The sequence below is a fragment of the Benincasa hispida genome, chromosome 10 (assembly GCF_009727055.1).
Source record: "Benincasa hispida cultivar B227 chromosome 10, ASM972705v1, whole genome shotgun sequence".
NCBI classification, from domain to species: Eukaryota; Viridiplantae; Streptophyta; class Magnoliopsida; order Cucurbitales; family Cucurbitaceae; genus Benincasa; species Benincasa hispida.
The window spans coordinates 30722804-30737684 of record NC_052358.1 but is presented as its reverse complement, the minus strand read 5'-3'; positions in this window follow the sequence as shown (position 1 = coordinate 30737684).

Sequence of the window (14881 nt, the reverse complement as noted above, 5' to 3'; positions counted from 1 at the left end):
TCCAATTTATTATGGAAATGGTATTTTGTTCTTATATTTTTAGTACAATTAATATTGAGTAAGTAGATTTGAATCTCAACCTCATAGAAAGACATATATACTAATTATTACTTAATTATGCTGCTTGATCTTAATGGCAAAAAATGAAAGTCTTAAATTCGATGATAAATTCAACAAATTTGGTCAATTATCTATTATGTGAGATATGATTGACACTGAATTATTGTTTGGTTAAAATAAATTTTAAATTATTTTTTAGTATTATATTAAAATTAGTTAGAAGAACAAAAGGACAAAATGTATATTTTAATCAACCACATGGATTGAAAGGCCTTTCGTTGACATGAAAATCAATGTTTTCCCCTCTTTTTCTTTCCTTTTCTAAAACCATTTTCCCTTTTTTTTTTATTGAGTACAACTTTTTTAAAGCTAATACAAGGTAAGAGAACTTGAGTTCATCATTTCAAACTTCAAACATAAACCACTTAATTCATGGCATGCAATTCTTATACAAATAGTTTAAATATGAGTAAATTTATTCAATTTAGTCTTTCTTATCTAATCTTAACTATGTAAAGAGACTTTGGGGGAGAAATAGTCTTTTTTTCCCATTTGCCTCTTTTAGTGATTGGTTATAGGATTATATAATTTAATTTTACATTAAGTCATTAAAAAAATAGTTTATAATTCATGTAAAGTAAATTATCTCTAATAATTTATTCCAAAATTTGTCATTAAAGGGCTAGTTGCATAAATGGAATTCAAACCCAAAATATTAGAATATGTGGTACAATGATAAAATAATTGCAGAACAAAAAATGGTAAAAGAACAAAAAGACCATGCCCAGCCACCATTTTGCACGCTGCTTCTCAATTTTCTCAAATTGAAAGCTATTGTTGATAGTTGTTATCAGTGATAGCTTTCAATCGGATATATGCGCTATCAGTGATAGCTTTTCGATTTGAGAAGTGTGCTATTAGTTGCTATCAGTAAATATCATTAATAGTTGCTATCAGTGATAATTTTCAATTTGAGAAGTGTGCTATTAGTTGCTATCGCTAATAACTGCAATCAATGATACTGCTTTCAGTGATAATTTCCAATTTAAGAAATGTACTATCAGTTGCTATGATTAATAGTTGCTATCAGTTGCTACCAGTGATGCTGTTATTGGTGAATATCACTGATAGCTGCTATCAGTGATAGCTTTCAATTTGAGAAATGTGCTATTAGTTGTTATCATTAATAGCTATTATTAGTGATGCTGCTATTAGTTATAACTTTCAATTTGATAAATAGGTTATCAGTTGCTATCATTGATATATTTCTATCAATGATAGCCAAATAGTGGCTATTATTGATATGTTTCTATCAATGGTAATGTTTTGATGCTTTTTGTTGTTTGAATTTGATATCATGTTATATTTGTTTGTAAATAATCGAGGTCTTTTGATTAATTTATTGATATATTTAGTGTGTTTGTATGTCACTGTTGATGCATATAGGTATAGAATGATATCCTTGTACATAGGTAGTCATAAAGCATATCATTGATACCTACTGTCAGTGACATCTTTCTATTGCTATCAATGTAAAGGATATCACTAATAGTATTTATATTATGTAATAGAGTATTTGAAATAAAATAACTCTTCGAGATTATTTAATTATAATAAAAATTTTCATTGATAGCATGATATCATAGTATCATTGATACTACTGATAGACTTCATACTCTTAAAGTTTCTATAAAAAGAAAAAAAAAACTATTTACCTGTTTGATAACGTTCTCATTTCTCTTTTTTGAGAAATAAATTTGTTTAATAACTATTATCGTTTCTTATTTCAAATTGTTAATAAATGTTTCTAAAAATGGTGCAAACTTGAAGACTAAAAGAAGTAGTTTCTTTCAAATCCGTTTTCATTTTCTATATATTTAACATTTCGTTATAATAATCAAACTACGATCGAACCCCTCATTGTTCAAACTTCGGAATCAACCTTTAAGGGAGCAAATTATTTTCTTACCCTAACTATAGGGAATGAGTGAATTTCTTATTGTGTAGTTGTGTTCCCAGTTCCCCAATCAGACAAATCTCCAAAATGGTAGTCTTATTGAGTCGGCGAATCTGGTCATTCTCACTCATACAAATCAAATGATTGCCCTCATAGGTAGTTCACAACTCACTCAGGATTAAGGTCAAGTCACCTATGGTCAATTTGGTGAAATGTACGTCTCTTCTAGCAATGGCATTATAAAGTGAGATTTAACATTTCGTGGTTCGGTCTTTATATAAACTCTTTTGTATAAGATACCCATGCTCACATATCTTCACAAGAATGATCAGGATCAGATCATTTGTAGTACTTTATAACAATTGTAATAGCTACAAAGCGGCCGTATCAGTAGTGCTACCAGAATAAGACACCCAACCTTAATGCAAACCATTTAGATTATCACTTAAAAATGATCCACTTGTATGTCTCCACATACATGTTTAAATCACATCAAATAACATTGGATCTTAGGTTAATAGATTATTGCACAAGTAATATAAAATTAATCAACCATTGATTCAACTAACATACAACTATGAGGCTTTAAGGCATACACCCCAACAATCTCTCACTTACACTAAAGTTGGGGAAATATGAGACAATGAAACATGTATCCTAGGGCATATACTATACCCTACATGCTCTCCCACTTGCCCTAGCACACTACAGACATGTCTCATAGTCCTAGGCAGTCTAAGAGATCCTCTCACACTTTAGCTAGAGAATCCTTTTATATAATACAAACAGTTATGTCAATAAGAATCATTTGTTCACCAACAAGATGTACTCACATTCCATGTTATTCCTTCCACTAGGTGCTTACATATGGTCTCCAACTTAATCCTTGAATCATGTTATCACATAAAGTGAATAGATTAAGTTATATCTGAAATTTTTTTCAAATATCTCAAGACACCTTGAACATAGACAAATTATTGCTTCACAAGCAAAATATTGTCTCTTAGTCTAATAGACATCATCTAGGATAAAACATGAATTTTTCCAAAACCAATATGAAACGGTGTAACTCGTAAAAAATCAAATCTTAAACTATATATACTGAAGTTTCATTATTCACAAGTTTTAATTTTCAACACTCAATGGTCATACCATCGAATTCCCCGATTAAACCAACTAATTGTATATTAAATGTTAATAAAGTCTCATGTAAAATTGATATCCCCTCAACATTTGAGTTGTCTTAGAAAACATTTTTCTTAGACACATCAATGTCATTATAGATTGGTACATTACCATTTCATCTTTAGCAATCACATCGAACATTAAGCAACTATTTTGTAATTGTAAGATGAATAAGACAAATTAAACAACATGTCTTAACATCTGTATGTGGACTTTTAATATACAAAATCACTTCGAATTAACTATTTAAAATTGGTTGAATAGTCAAAACTTGTATATTGATTTTTACTTCATAATGAGCAAATATCAATATAGAACAAATAAATATCCATATTTCATTTTCTTATCTGTACAAAAATATCGTCATCATTTAAAGTCATTATATTATACTATATCAAAAAAATTTCTTGAAATTGAACTCCTTTTCACAAAAGAAGGTATTCGTTTTTACACATCTCATATGCAATAACAAATGCACTAAGACTCTACTGTAAAACCAAGTAGAAAATTAACTCATAGTCTATTTTCACCCAACAGCTCTAGCGTGGGTTTTCCCTTATGCCAAGAGTCTTATTTTGAAGATCTATATGTCCAAATACTACACTTTCAAGCTTTCTTTTCGTAGACCCCTACATATCCTACGAGGTAATCCCATCAATGAAAGTCTACAAAAAGCTTATTGAGATTAAGTACAGTACTTCATCTCATAGTTATGACTTTAATAACTTTTGTCAACTTCTTTCAATACTTATCATCTAGTATGACAACTTTAACTTCCAATAACTCATTGCGTAGGTTGAGTCACCACATGGCTCTCCCACTATTGAAAGATTTATAAGTACTCTCCCACTATTGAAAGATTCATAAGTTTTTATTTTGTCATATATATGACAATAAAGACTTCAGGTAAGCCTTGTCGTAAAGGTCAAGTTATCTCATAACTCTCCCATTACCATGGAAACTTATCTGTTTGATAGTCAGAAATTGACGTTCAAATGAAACAAATGGTCAACAACACTTGTTAATTATTACGTGGCGTTACTTGAAATAAATTCATCAACATAGTCTGCACCCTTCAATTTTTCAAATAAATCAGTATTTGTCATATACCTTGGAAAGTTCAAAGGAATACTTTTAGTAAGGGTTTGTTTTGACACAAGTGTCTCAACTTATCCAAAACCTGAAATGTCATAAACTTGTTCTATAACACTTCCATGATACAACAATGTTTCGCAAACATGTTGACAGAATAACATTCATAACAATGCAATCTATATTTTATTACCTTAATGAAGTTAGACATTAGTGTAATTTAAAAACATTTAGACCCGGTTCAACAGAGAACTTAAAATGTGCTAAGTTGAACAAGGTCATATTTCTCCTGCAGCAAAATGTCACACAAATTATACTGAATGCTTAAAGTGAGATCTCATCTCATCTTTTTCAATTAGACTTAGTACATCAAATATCCAGTACTAATTATGATCAGATCATAATGTCACATTACATTTGCCTAAGTGATTTAAACTTTAGTCTAATTTCTTTTGAATATTTCAAAGAAAATAAGACATGAGTTGAATTTGAACATGATACATTTATTCATAAATACTCATATATCATATTAATGGATTATCTATGGAATCAGACTTATGCTTTCTAACATAGGACCACTTAGGTCAAAGAAAGAAAGTAAAAAATTGGTTAGATAACCTTATCTAATAAGGTTTAATGACACACCTACATGAGAAACAAGACTTTTGACAGGTAATAATAATTTAACTGGAAAGGAATTCAAGGTGAATAGGCACCGCCTCAAGATTTTCAATGAATGGGAAGTGAACCTTGCTCTCTCGAGCTTGGCTTTGACTTCACCCTCATTCACTTTATCCCATCCTCACCCAATGTCGAGCAAACGACGATAAAAATTTGTGTCTCCTGGAGGCAGCCAGACATCAAATTTATCTGCTTTCATTTTCTTTTCTTTATTTCTTCTATTTCTATCATTTATTTTTACCAATAAAAAAAATAAAAAAAAACAATACGGAAAGAATGCTGATAATTCTCTTTCTCTTTACAAGAAGCTATGCTTTTGGCTCTTTGTCAAGAAGCTTTCCCCAAATTCCTGCTCGTACCAAATCCAGGGGAGTTTTTCTATTCCCTTAGCTCTCTCTCTTTGTCCTTTCTCATGAATTTTTGCTTGGCTTTATATTGAGGACAATTTTTAAAGTTGGGGGTGTGTGCGAAGCATGCTTCTTATTTTTTTTTTATTTTGTGCATAGCATATACATTCTTTAGGGGGATAACTGAATACTCGGTATACTTGGTATAGTTCAAGTGCATCTGATGAATTCTTTTTAATGATTGAATTGATTCTTTTATACATGTGATCTCTGATTAGCCTTGAGCATCTGAGCTTGACTTTTTATAATTTGAATATTTTTTATTTGTTGTTGTGAAATGGAATAAGAACCTCTGTGCTGAAAATTTGTTTAAGTGTTTGGTCTATTCGCTCTATTTGTCGTTTCCTTTCAATGATAAGTCGATGATGCACTCACTGAGTTTTATGCTTTCAAGTAAGAAAATTCTTTCATGATTTTGAGCTCTTTATAAAAATCCTTTCATGAAAACTCATGCATAATGGACCTAGGTCGAAAAATTATTCTTTATAAATCCTAAAAAGTCTTAGAAACGGGTTATCCTTTTAAGAATTTCGTTGTCACCTCGAAAGACCCACTTCTAGCTTATGAGTAACTTTTAGTGCCTGAGAGCAAAATTAGACAACGAGAAAATAGTGGCCTAGTGTGTTATTAAAGAAAAAAAATGAGTTGCTAAAATAATGTAAGCATATTGTAAAAAATAAAGCAAAAAAAAAAAAAAAGATAAAAGCTAGCTTACCTACATAAAAAATAGTGGCGTGTGTACATGGATAGAGGAGAAAAGAGCTCCCTCTGCCGTGTCTAGTTAGAGCTCGCGAGAAAAGAGTAGTTAGGTCTCGACAGTCGAGTGTGAAAGCTAGTCCTCTAGGTAAAATCAATGCCCTCCATGTTTTATCTATGTGAGTTTTAGGCATTATTGGCTAAGTGTTGCTTTTTTTATTAGCAAGAATGGTATGTCTCGGGCTGATAATCGAGCCAAAGTAGAGGGAATGAAATGGGAGTAGGATAAAACTTTTCCAGACATTCATTGATTTATGGAAAAAAAGTTTTCATGGCCTTAGTATTCATTTATATATGATTTTGATTGCAAAAGTATATTTTACAATGAGCCTTAATTGAGTGATAAATTGAATTCGAGTTGTTATGTGATTTATTGTGTAGCTCAAAAGACTGTTAAGACTTGAGTTAGGAGCCATTAAATAGAGTGAATAATACCTTATTCATCGCATGATTAAATGTTATGACCTTGATCCGGACTATCAAGAGCTAAGTTGGGGGTGTTTATTAGCTCTAAAAAAGAGCTAACTTTATGTCCTTAATCCTACTATTATTGAATAATTCTTATACATAATTTGTCTTGTTTGTAGGTAAATCGATCCCAAAGAGAAAGTGTGTTGTTGGGATGAAAATCAAGCCAAAAAGAAGCAAAAACGAGAGTTGGATGCACCATATTGATTGAATACGTCAAAATTTCCAAATTGCCCTCGAGGCCAGTGTTGCAACCCTCTCTTGACCCTCACATGATGCTGAGCGGCAGTAAGAATCAATTTTGGGAAAAGCAGTCAGCATCACAATGCTAGCCAATACTCCAGCTCGATGCTATTGGATAGAAGCAAATGAACAGGGCAGTGTTGCAATGCTCAGACGGGCATTGCAATGCTACAAACTCAACCGAATGAGTGGCTTCCGCGCGTGTGCAGCACATCATCACAGCAGTGATAACGGATAGAAATGCACGTTATCATAATGCTGAATCCTTAAATAATGTCGGATTGCGTTGATGAAATATGTTAAATTGCGTCCATTAAGCATAAATTCTATAATATTGCGGTCGCATGTGTCTAATGCATTAGAGCAGTTGATCTTTATATTTTTATGCAGAATAATACATTAACGCAATGCAAAGAATGCGATCATAGGAATACATTGGTCGAGCACAACTTCACCGCAAGACTTTGCGTTGATCGTGCTCGCAAACATTCACCCAAGAAGAATTACCGCAACATGGTGGACGCATCCGAACGAAATGACAATTAAGATCGATGGGATAGAAAGCTAACGACAGTCGGATCCAAATTAAGTTGACAGCCGATAACGGTCACAAAGTACATCTAGCTTTATTGGTGACAATTATCCGGCTCATCAGTCAGCAATTAAAGCTGTCCCATCTGTACAACCAGGAGAGAGAAGCCGTCTTTCACCTTTGATGCCTTATAAATACCAACTGCATTCTTCAGAGAAGGGGTTAAATAATCGATTACCTCACCACCACTACAAGTTCATACCTCTGTTCATAGTTTTCTTTTCCGTTTTTACGGCGGAGCAAGAGAAGAGTGGTGACGCCGGAGATTGTCCAAGGCAGATTGAGAGGGAACCTTGGGGCATAAGAGTAGAGAGCGGGCTGACTCTCGCAAAAGCGAGAATATCTTTAGAGCACGAGTAGAAACAGTGTAACTCCTAGCAGCAAGAAATTGCTCCAGGCTCTTTACTATACTTGCATTGTTATTCTATACTTTGTCTTCTATCTATTCAATGGAAGTTCTATTTCTACATCTGCTCACTCTCTTAATATGCATGAGCTAAACTAGTTGAATGGGTTGAGAGGAACTAAGCTAACATGATCTAGGAAGTTTATTGCTTGCGATTGTCTTGTTTAATGTAGTGCAAAATACCCCTTTAGAGTTACTCGAGAGAGAATCTAAAGAAAGAACCTAATGTCTCGAGAGAGCTAGGTTAGAATCTAGACTCGAAAGAGCAAGATTAGGCTTGCATAAACAAGAGATAAGGACTTAGAGATAAGCTCTGTTTGTCAACTTGCATCGCATACATCCTAGGAATAGGAGTGATATTATGTGGTCGCATATTTGTGTGAATGTCATGTTGTCATTGCATAAATAGAGATAGAGGTTTATGTGTAAACCCTGTAGACTCATCACATATTTATCGCATGCGTTCTAGCCTTAGAAGCCGTGGCATTCACGCCGAGAGGTGGTTTACTATTGTATGCATGTTGCATGATCACAAGGCATGAATGCATCCTAGGGAGTGTTAGCCGAACCCTTCTCAACCCGTTCACCGCATACTCATCGTATTTCCCATCTACCAACTCTTTTCGAACTCTGCCGCATTTGTTATTATTTTTATTAACGCAACAACAACCCACCACTTATTTATTCAACTGGTTACTATAAGTTTTCATAAAAATCTCCAATACAACTATTTTCACAAGTCCCTATGTTCGATCCTGGACTTACCAGGAAACTTAGAGGAATTTACACTTGGATTCTTCTAGGGAAACTTGAGTGCACAATGCAATCCACCAATACTTATCATCCATAATTTCCACTTCATAAAAAAAAACCAAGCATCACATTGCGACTCTCCTTTGACCCTTGAGGTCTGATTCGACAAAAGCATTGCAACACTCTTATTAGTATTTTGATGCTGCGATCGTTCTACAAATAGAAGATGTTGGTTGCAGTTGAAAGGGGAGAAGAAAATTACAAAAGGGAGAACGATTTTGGGCTGCGATTGGGACAATTTGTAGACGATTTTCCACCAAATTCATCATTCTTTCCTTTTCATTCATTAATCTTTTCCATATGCCTTTCAACTTCCCAATTCATGTTGTTGATTTGAGGAAGATGCAAGACTCGATAATTTCCTTCTTGGATTTAGTTATATGTTCGATTTCTTGAAGATTTCTAATTAATTGTACTGAATTCTGTGAACTCTTGGGTATGATTTGGATTATTTTTAATGGAATTTGATTGAATTGGTCTAACAAATCAATTTTATTTATTTCTTGTTTGCAAAATCTTCATGTTGCTATGCATAATTGTTGATTACGTTGCACGAATTAGGATTGCATGTGTTGGCTAAGACTATTTTTGATCTCACACACGTTTGCCCTAGTTTAATCTTGTTCATTAATCATGATATAAGTATAGGTTTTCCGACCTATTGATAGAGTAAAGATGCATAAAACGGAAGCTAATAAAATCATTAAGTACTCTAATTACATATAATTTGAGTGAAAAGCATGTTAAAACAAAAGTTATTCATAAAGAGGGTTTCAACATGCATACCTTTGAAGATTTTCACTTAATTCTTTGTAATCTCCACAAATTAGAACTCCAAACCTCTAGTAGACCACCAAGAGATCTTCTTTATTATCCTTAGCCTTGGATTGAGTGGTGGAAACTCAGAATTGACATGGATTAAGGTGGAATTGGAGAGGTTTGAGAGAAAAACTAGTTTTTGCAAAAAATTCTCAAAAATCAGATTGTATGCACCTTCAATCTAAAAAATTGAGGCCTTTTTTTTATCAGTTGATACATGCAAGCACTAAGTTATGTCGTAACTTGACACATCAAATTGCACTAATTAGTGGGCTTAGGTGTTAATTTTTTGGATTAATCCACTCAAACAGAAGAAGTGGGATAAATCCACCAACAACCAATTTTCAAAAACTTAATTAAATTAAACAAAAATCCAATTTCGGAAATTAGATTTTTCAATTTTGGAATTGGTTTAATTTAAATAATTAATTGAACAAAATTAATTAGTTAATTGAATGATAATTTAATATCAAATTTTAAATTAATAAAAATACCTAATTCAATCATGAATCCTATTCATGTACTCAATATTTAAATCACTATTTAAATATTTTTAATTCTCCAATTACGTTTAATTTCATCAAAATTAGACATTAATTATATCGAATATAATTATCCAAACCCTAAATTGAATCTGAACATTTCAAATTCAAACCTTAATTTCGAATTGAACACTTCAAATTCGCTCAATATTCTAATCCAAGGTTTAATCTTTTACGAGCTAGTAAAGGGAACTTATGAACATACAGATCATGAGCTCCAACGATTTGAAATTAATTGGTTAAACTCTTTAACCCGAATTAATCAATATTCATTAACCATCGAGACACACCACTATGGCTCGATGATTGCACTCTCCTCATAGTAGATATATTTATGTCCATATGATTTAACCATAAACAGTAAGTCGATCCTTCACAGGTCATTTGCATTTACAGCTAGGTCAAAATTATCGTTTTACCTCTGTAAATATATCTTGCTTCGTAAGTTTCCACCGATTCTCTATTGAATAATTGGTTTATAGTCCAACTAATAAACCATGCCCCTCTCGGCCATGAGAGGGCAAAGCCCTTTTGTTCAAGACCAAGAATCAGTACTTAGAGGAACAACCTATCTTCTAACCCTAAAATGGTAGGAGTGAATTTCATCTTGCAATTATCTATCCGTTCTTATTCCCAAAATGAGAGGCTTGTTGAGTAGTGTTGTTGAACTACTCTCACCTATGCAAATCAAAGGATAATTCCAAATAAACAAGAGTTCATAGCCAGCTTAGGATTAAGATCGAGTTACCTTAGGTCATCGAATTGAAATAGTCAGTTTTAACAGTAAACGGTCGTTATAAAGAAAAAGTGACTATTCCATGGTCCGGTCATATGCAAAACTCTTTTGCATAGGATGCCCCTAATCGTATGTCTCCACATGAATGATTCGAGATCACGTCGTTTGTATCAGTATACAAACAAGTCGCATCCATAGTGTCCCCAGGACGAGGTACCCAATCTCATCCATATACTTATAGACCTTTTTGACTATAACTACAACTTGATTCTCTTTTATGTCTCTACATAAAGTTAAAGCATCCATACTATAGTCATGGGTTCATTTATTGGATTTTATAAGAGAATGCAATTTCAATAATACTTTTATTGATAAATAGAATATGTTTCCAAAAATATGAACTGCGAGTTTTAGGATATTCCTAACACTTGTAGTATATCGTAATGCATGAATCCCTTCGTAATGCAATTTAGTTTTTGCTTGGATTTCGCTGAGAAAGAAGAGTTTTAGATTAATTTAGGTCCAATTTGATTTAATATCGAATTTGGCTAATTCGGCTATTAGTATCTCTAATAGATTGTGGAGTTCACGGATTCGTTGTTATTAATTAGTATCTAATGATTGAAATTTGACATATAAACTATTCCCAGTACCCCTTATATTAATTCACTACAACCCAATCATGTGTTCATTCTCGTCCATTAATTATTTTTACTTTAAAAATTGCACAACCGATGGTAATTACCTAGTCAGAGATCTCGGAAAGTTGGTTGTTACACTTTTGTTTCTTCTTCTTCTGTTGCTTCTGCTTCTTCTTCTCCTCTTTCTCCTCCTTCTTTTTCTTTTTCTTTTGCTCCTCCTCTTTTGCGGCCTCTCCTCCTTCTTCTGCTCGTCCTTCTTCTTCTATCATTGTCTATCGCCGATAGATAGTGATATAACTCTATCTCTGTCTATCACTGCTAGATAAGGCTATATAATTTTGAAATTTACTTTTTGTCTATGTTCTTCTCTATTTTTTATCTGTTCTTCTCCATTTTTTATTTGTTGGTGTGAAGATGTATATATAATTTGAAGTGTTCTTCGTTGCTTTTGGTGTGAAGATGTAAGGACGTGAAAGTCTCACTATCACTGATAGACAATGATAAATCTCTATCACTGTCTATTAGTGATAAAAAGAGCTATATGCATATTTTCACTATTTGTTTCTTATACAATCTTTTTTTTTTTCTTTTTTGCAGTAATTTGATACCATGGTTAATGTTGTTTTTTATGGTGGACAGTTAGTCCATTACAATTGTTATGAGAATTATAGTGTTGTTGGAGTTTTTGTTGATGGTATGATAGACTTGAATGGTTTAGTTAGTTTGATATTGTGTGAAGTTTAGTTCAATGTTTCTATAGATTTATCAGTATCATTGGATTTTAGTCAAACTAATATTCAATCTATGCTCCAAATAAAACAAGATAAGGATGTTAATTGGTATTTGGCTTTGGCTAAAGATTTAGAGACTAGTCATCCTTTAGTTGCTCATGTTAGTCATCATTTTGTTGAAGGATCTTCTAGTGGTATTAATGGTGGAGGTGGATATAGATTGTTATGTTTAGGTTCTTCTAGTTCTTCTTCGAATGATCAAGTTATACGAGATATTGATTTTAATGGTGTTTTGAAGGAAAAAGATTTATTTGGAAGTAAAGAAATACTATTGAAGTGTTTATATGTAAAAGCAGTAAAGAAATATTCAATTCATGACTACACGATCAAATTCAAAGTCACTTGAGTTCGAATGTTTACAAGAAGGTTGTCAATGGTATGTTTGGTCATCTCAGTACAAGAAGCGTGAGTTATGGATGCTTAGGAAATAGATTTCTAACCATGATTGTTCAATGAATACAACTCAAAGTTGTCATAGGCAAGCTTCTTCATCATAACTGGGGACTGCTTGAAAGAAGATTTTAGGTTTATCTCTATTGATTAGTGATGACGGTAAATTGGAAGTCAATTTTACTCGACAACCAACTTCCCTTGGATGCGGTATGCGATGCATGTTCCTAAGATATGCATTGATAGTCATGCGTCGATGGTCATGCATTGGAATGAAAAATGCATTAATCGAATGTATACGATGAACATACGTCCTCCCATAAGTTTTCTTGTGTTAACACCAAGTATAATATAAACGCAAGTTTCTCAGGTAATTCGAAGTCGAACATAGGGACTTGTACTATATGTTTGCGGTAATTGTGCATGCGGCGGTTGAATAAAAGAATGGAGGGGATGTTGCTACGTTAATCCTATTCCTACTCCTATCTATCAGACAATGCAATGAGAATTTGCATGAAAGGTAATGTGATAAACCTTGACATGAAATAAATGAATGGGAAAATGGATAAAATGTGGAGATGCTTTCATTGCAAAACTTAAGAGTGATCGCAAGGGCAACCCTAGTCAACGCAATCCATGCAATCATGCTACAACCATACACGACAAGTCATTTTCCAATGGAAATACAATGCTCCTAATTCTAGGATGCACGTGTTGAATGCAAAAGTATCCATAGAGCTTATTCCTAAGTCTCTACTCTTGTCCTATGTGATGATGCAAAATGCATGAAAGCAAGGTGATCGCATACAATCGTATCCTATCTCTAGGATGCATGCGATGCGTTAATAATAAATAGTGTTCATTCCTAAGTGCCTATCTCTTATATTATGTGTTCTAATTTGGCTCTCCCAAGCCTAGATTCTGACCTAACCTTCCCAAGCCTAGATCCTGTCCTTAGACTACCCTTCCGAGTATCCCTTATGGACGAATGAAGCATACATAATACAAGACAACCGCATAAACTTCGCTGACCTAAGATTGTTACTATCCCTAGTGAACAATGCATACCTTGCTTAATGCGACCAACCACTTACCCTCCCGGGTAATTGATTATTGCTGACTTCACTCATAGACAAGCAATGTATCAGCCTATAGACAGGCGTTGCCGCAACTTCACACTAAGCAAATAAGATTACTCACACACTCGCACAACGCACACCTCTCGGTGGGTTGCTACATGCTTCATATTCCTAATCCACATGACTAAGTATGCAATACTCACTAAGTGTTGCAATGAAAGTAATGCTGCTAAGCAAGAAGATGGAGATAGAGTCGAAGGAACAGAGAAATGTATTGAAAACAATTATATTAATCCCTTAATTCCAAATGTCATACAATACAATATAGAAAAAGAAAGGAAAAGAAATGACCGGCTGGAAGCAAAATTTTTTCTTCTAGCGGATGAACGTCAAGCTGCCGGTGGTGCCATGGATGGGCGGAGAAGCTGACTCTCTCGAGATCTAACTCTGGTCGAAGGCTCCGATCGTCACGCAGAATGGATGAAGAAGGTGAAGAACTCTCAGCCGTATTCTCACTCGTTTGTCTGGATCTCAAGGATCCGCCATAGGCGAACTTTAGGCGAAAACCTTGGATAAAATGAATTTCAACTCATCGGCTTCTATTTATAGAGCTTGAATCGCCGACAACATTGATTGGGCTGCTCTGAGTCTGACGCTCAACACGTTAGTCCTTTCTGAACCTCTGCCACCAACGGCGCGGTAGGTAAAATGTCAGCATCAGCTTTGGATTTTCTCGAGGTAGATGCGTTGATGCGTTCATTCCGCCTACCTTACATTGATCCCATTAGAATGCGTTGTCATGCAGCCACAGTCATTCAATGGCCGCATTCACTTAACACCGCAACTCTATATGATGACCGCAATCGCTTGACGAGCGTAACTCCCATGCGATGGACGCATACGGCCGATTACCACAATATTCATGCGTTGATCGATGCGTTTGCCTTGCGATGGAGTGTTTCTCCGCACGCGGTCGTCTATGCGATGGTTCGATTTCCACGTTTGCATTCATTTTCTGCATTGGCTACAAAGATAGAATATTGAACGTATAATTAACGCAAAGTAACGAGTTAGCTGAGTTTCATCATGTTGATCGATGCAAGTTCATATTCTTATGAATTCCTATCATGATTGACGCATATTCTACCTAACAACCTTCATAATTCTAAGTAAAAGGCCTAAGATGACATGCACTTCTGCATGTCATCAATTAGTCCCTTCCT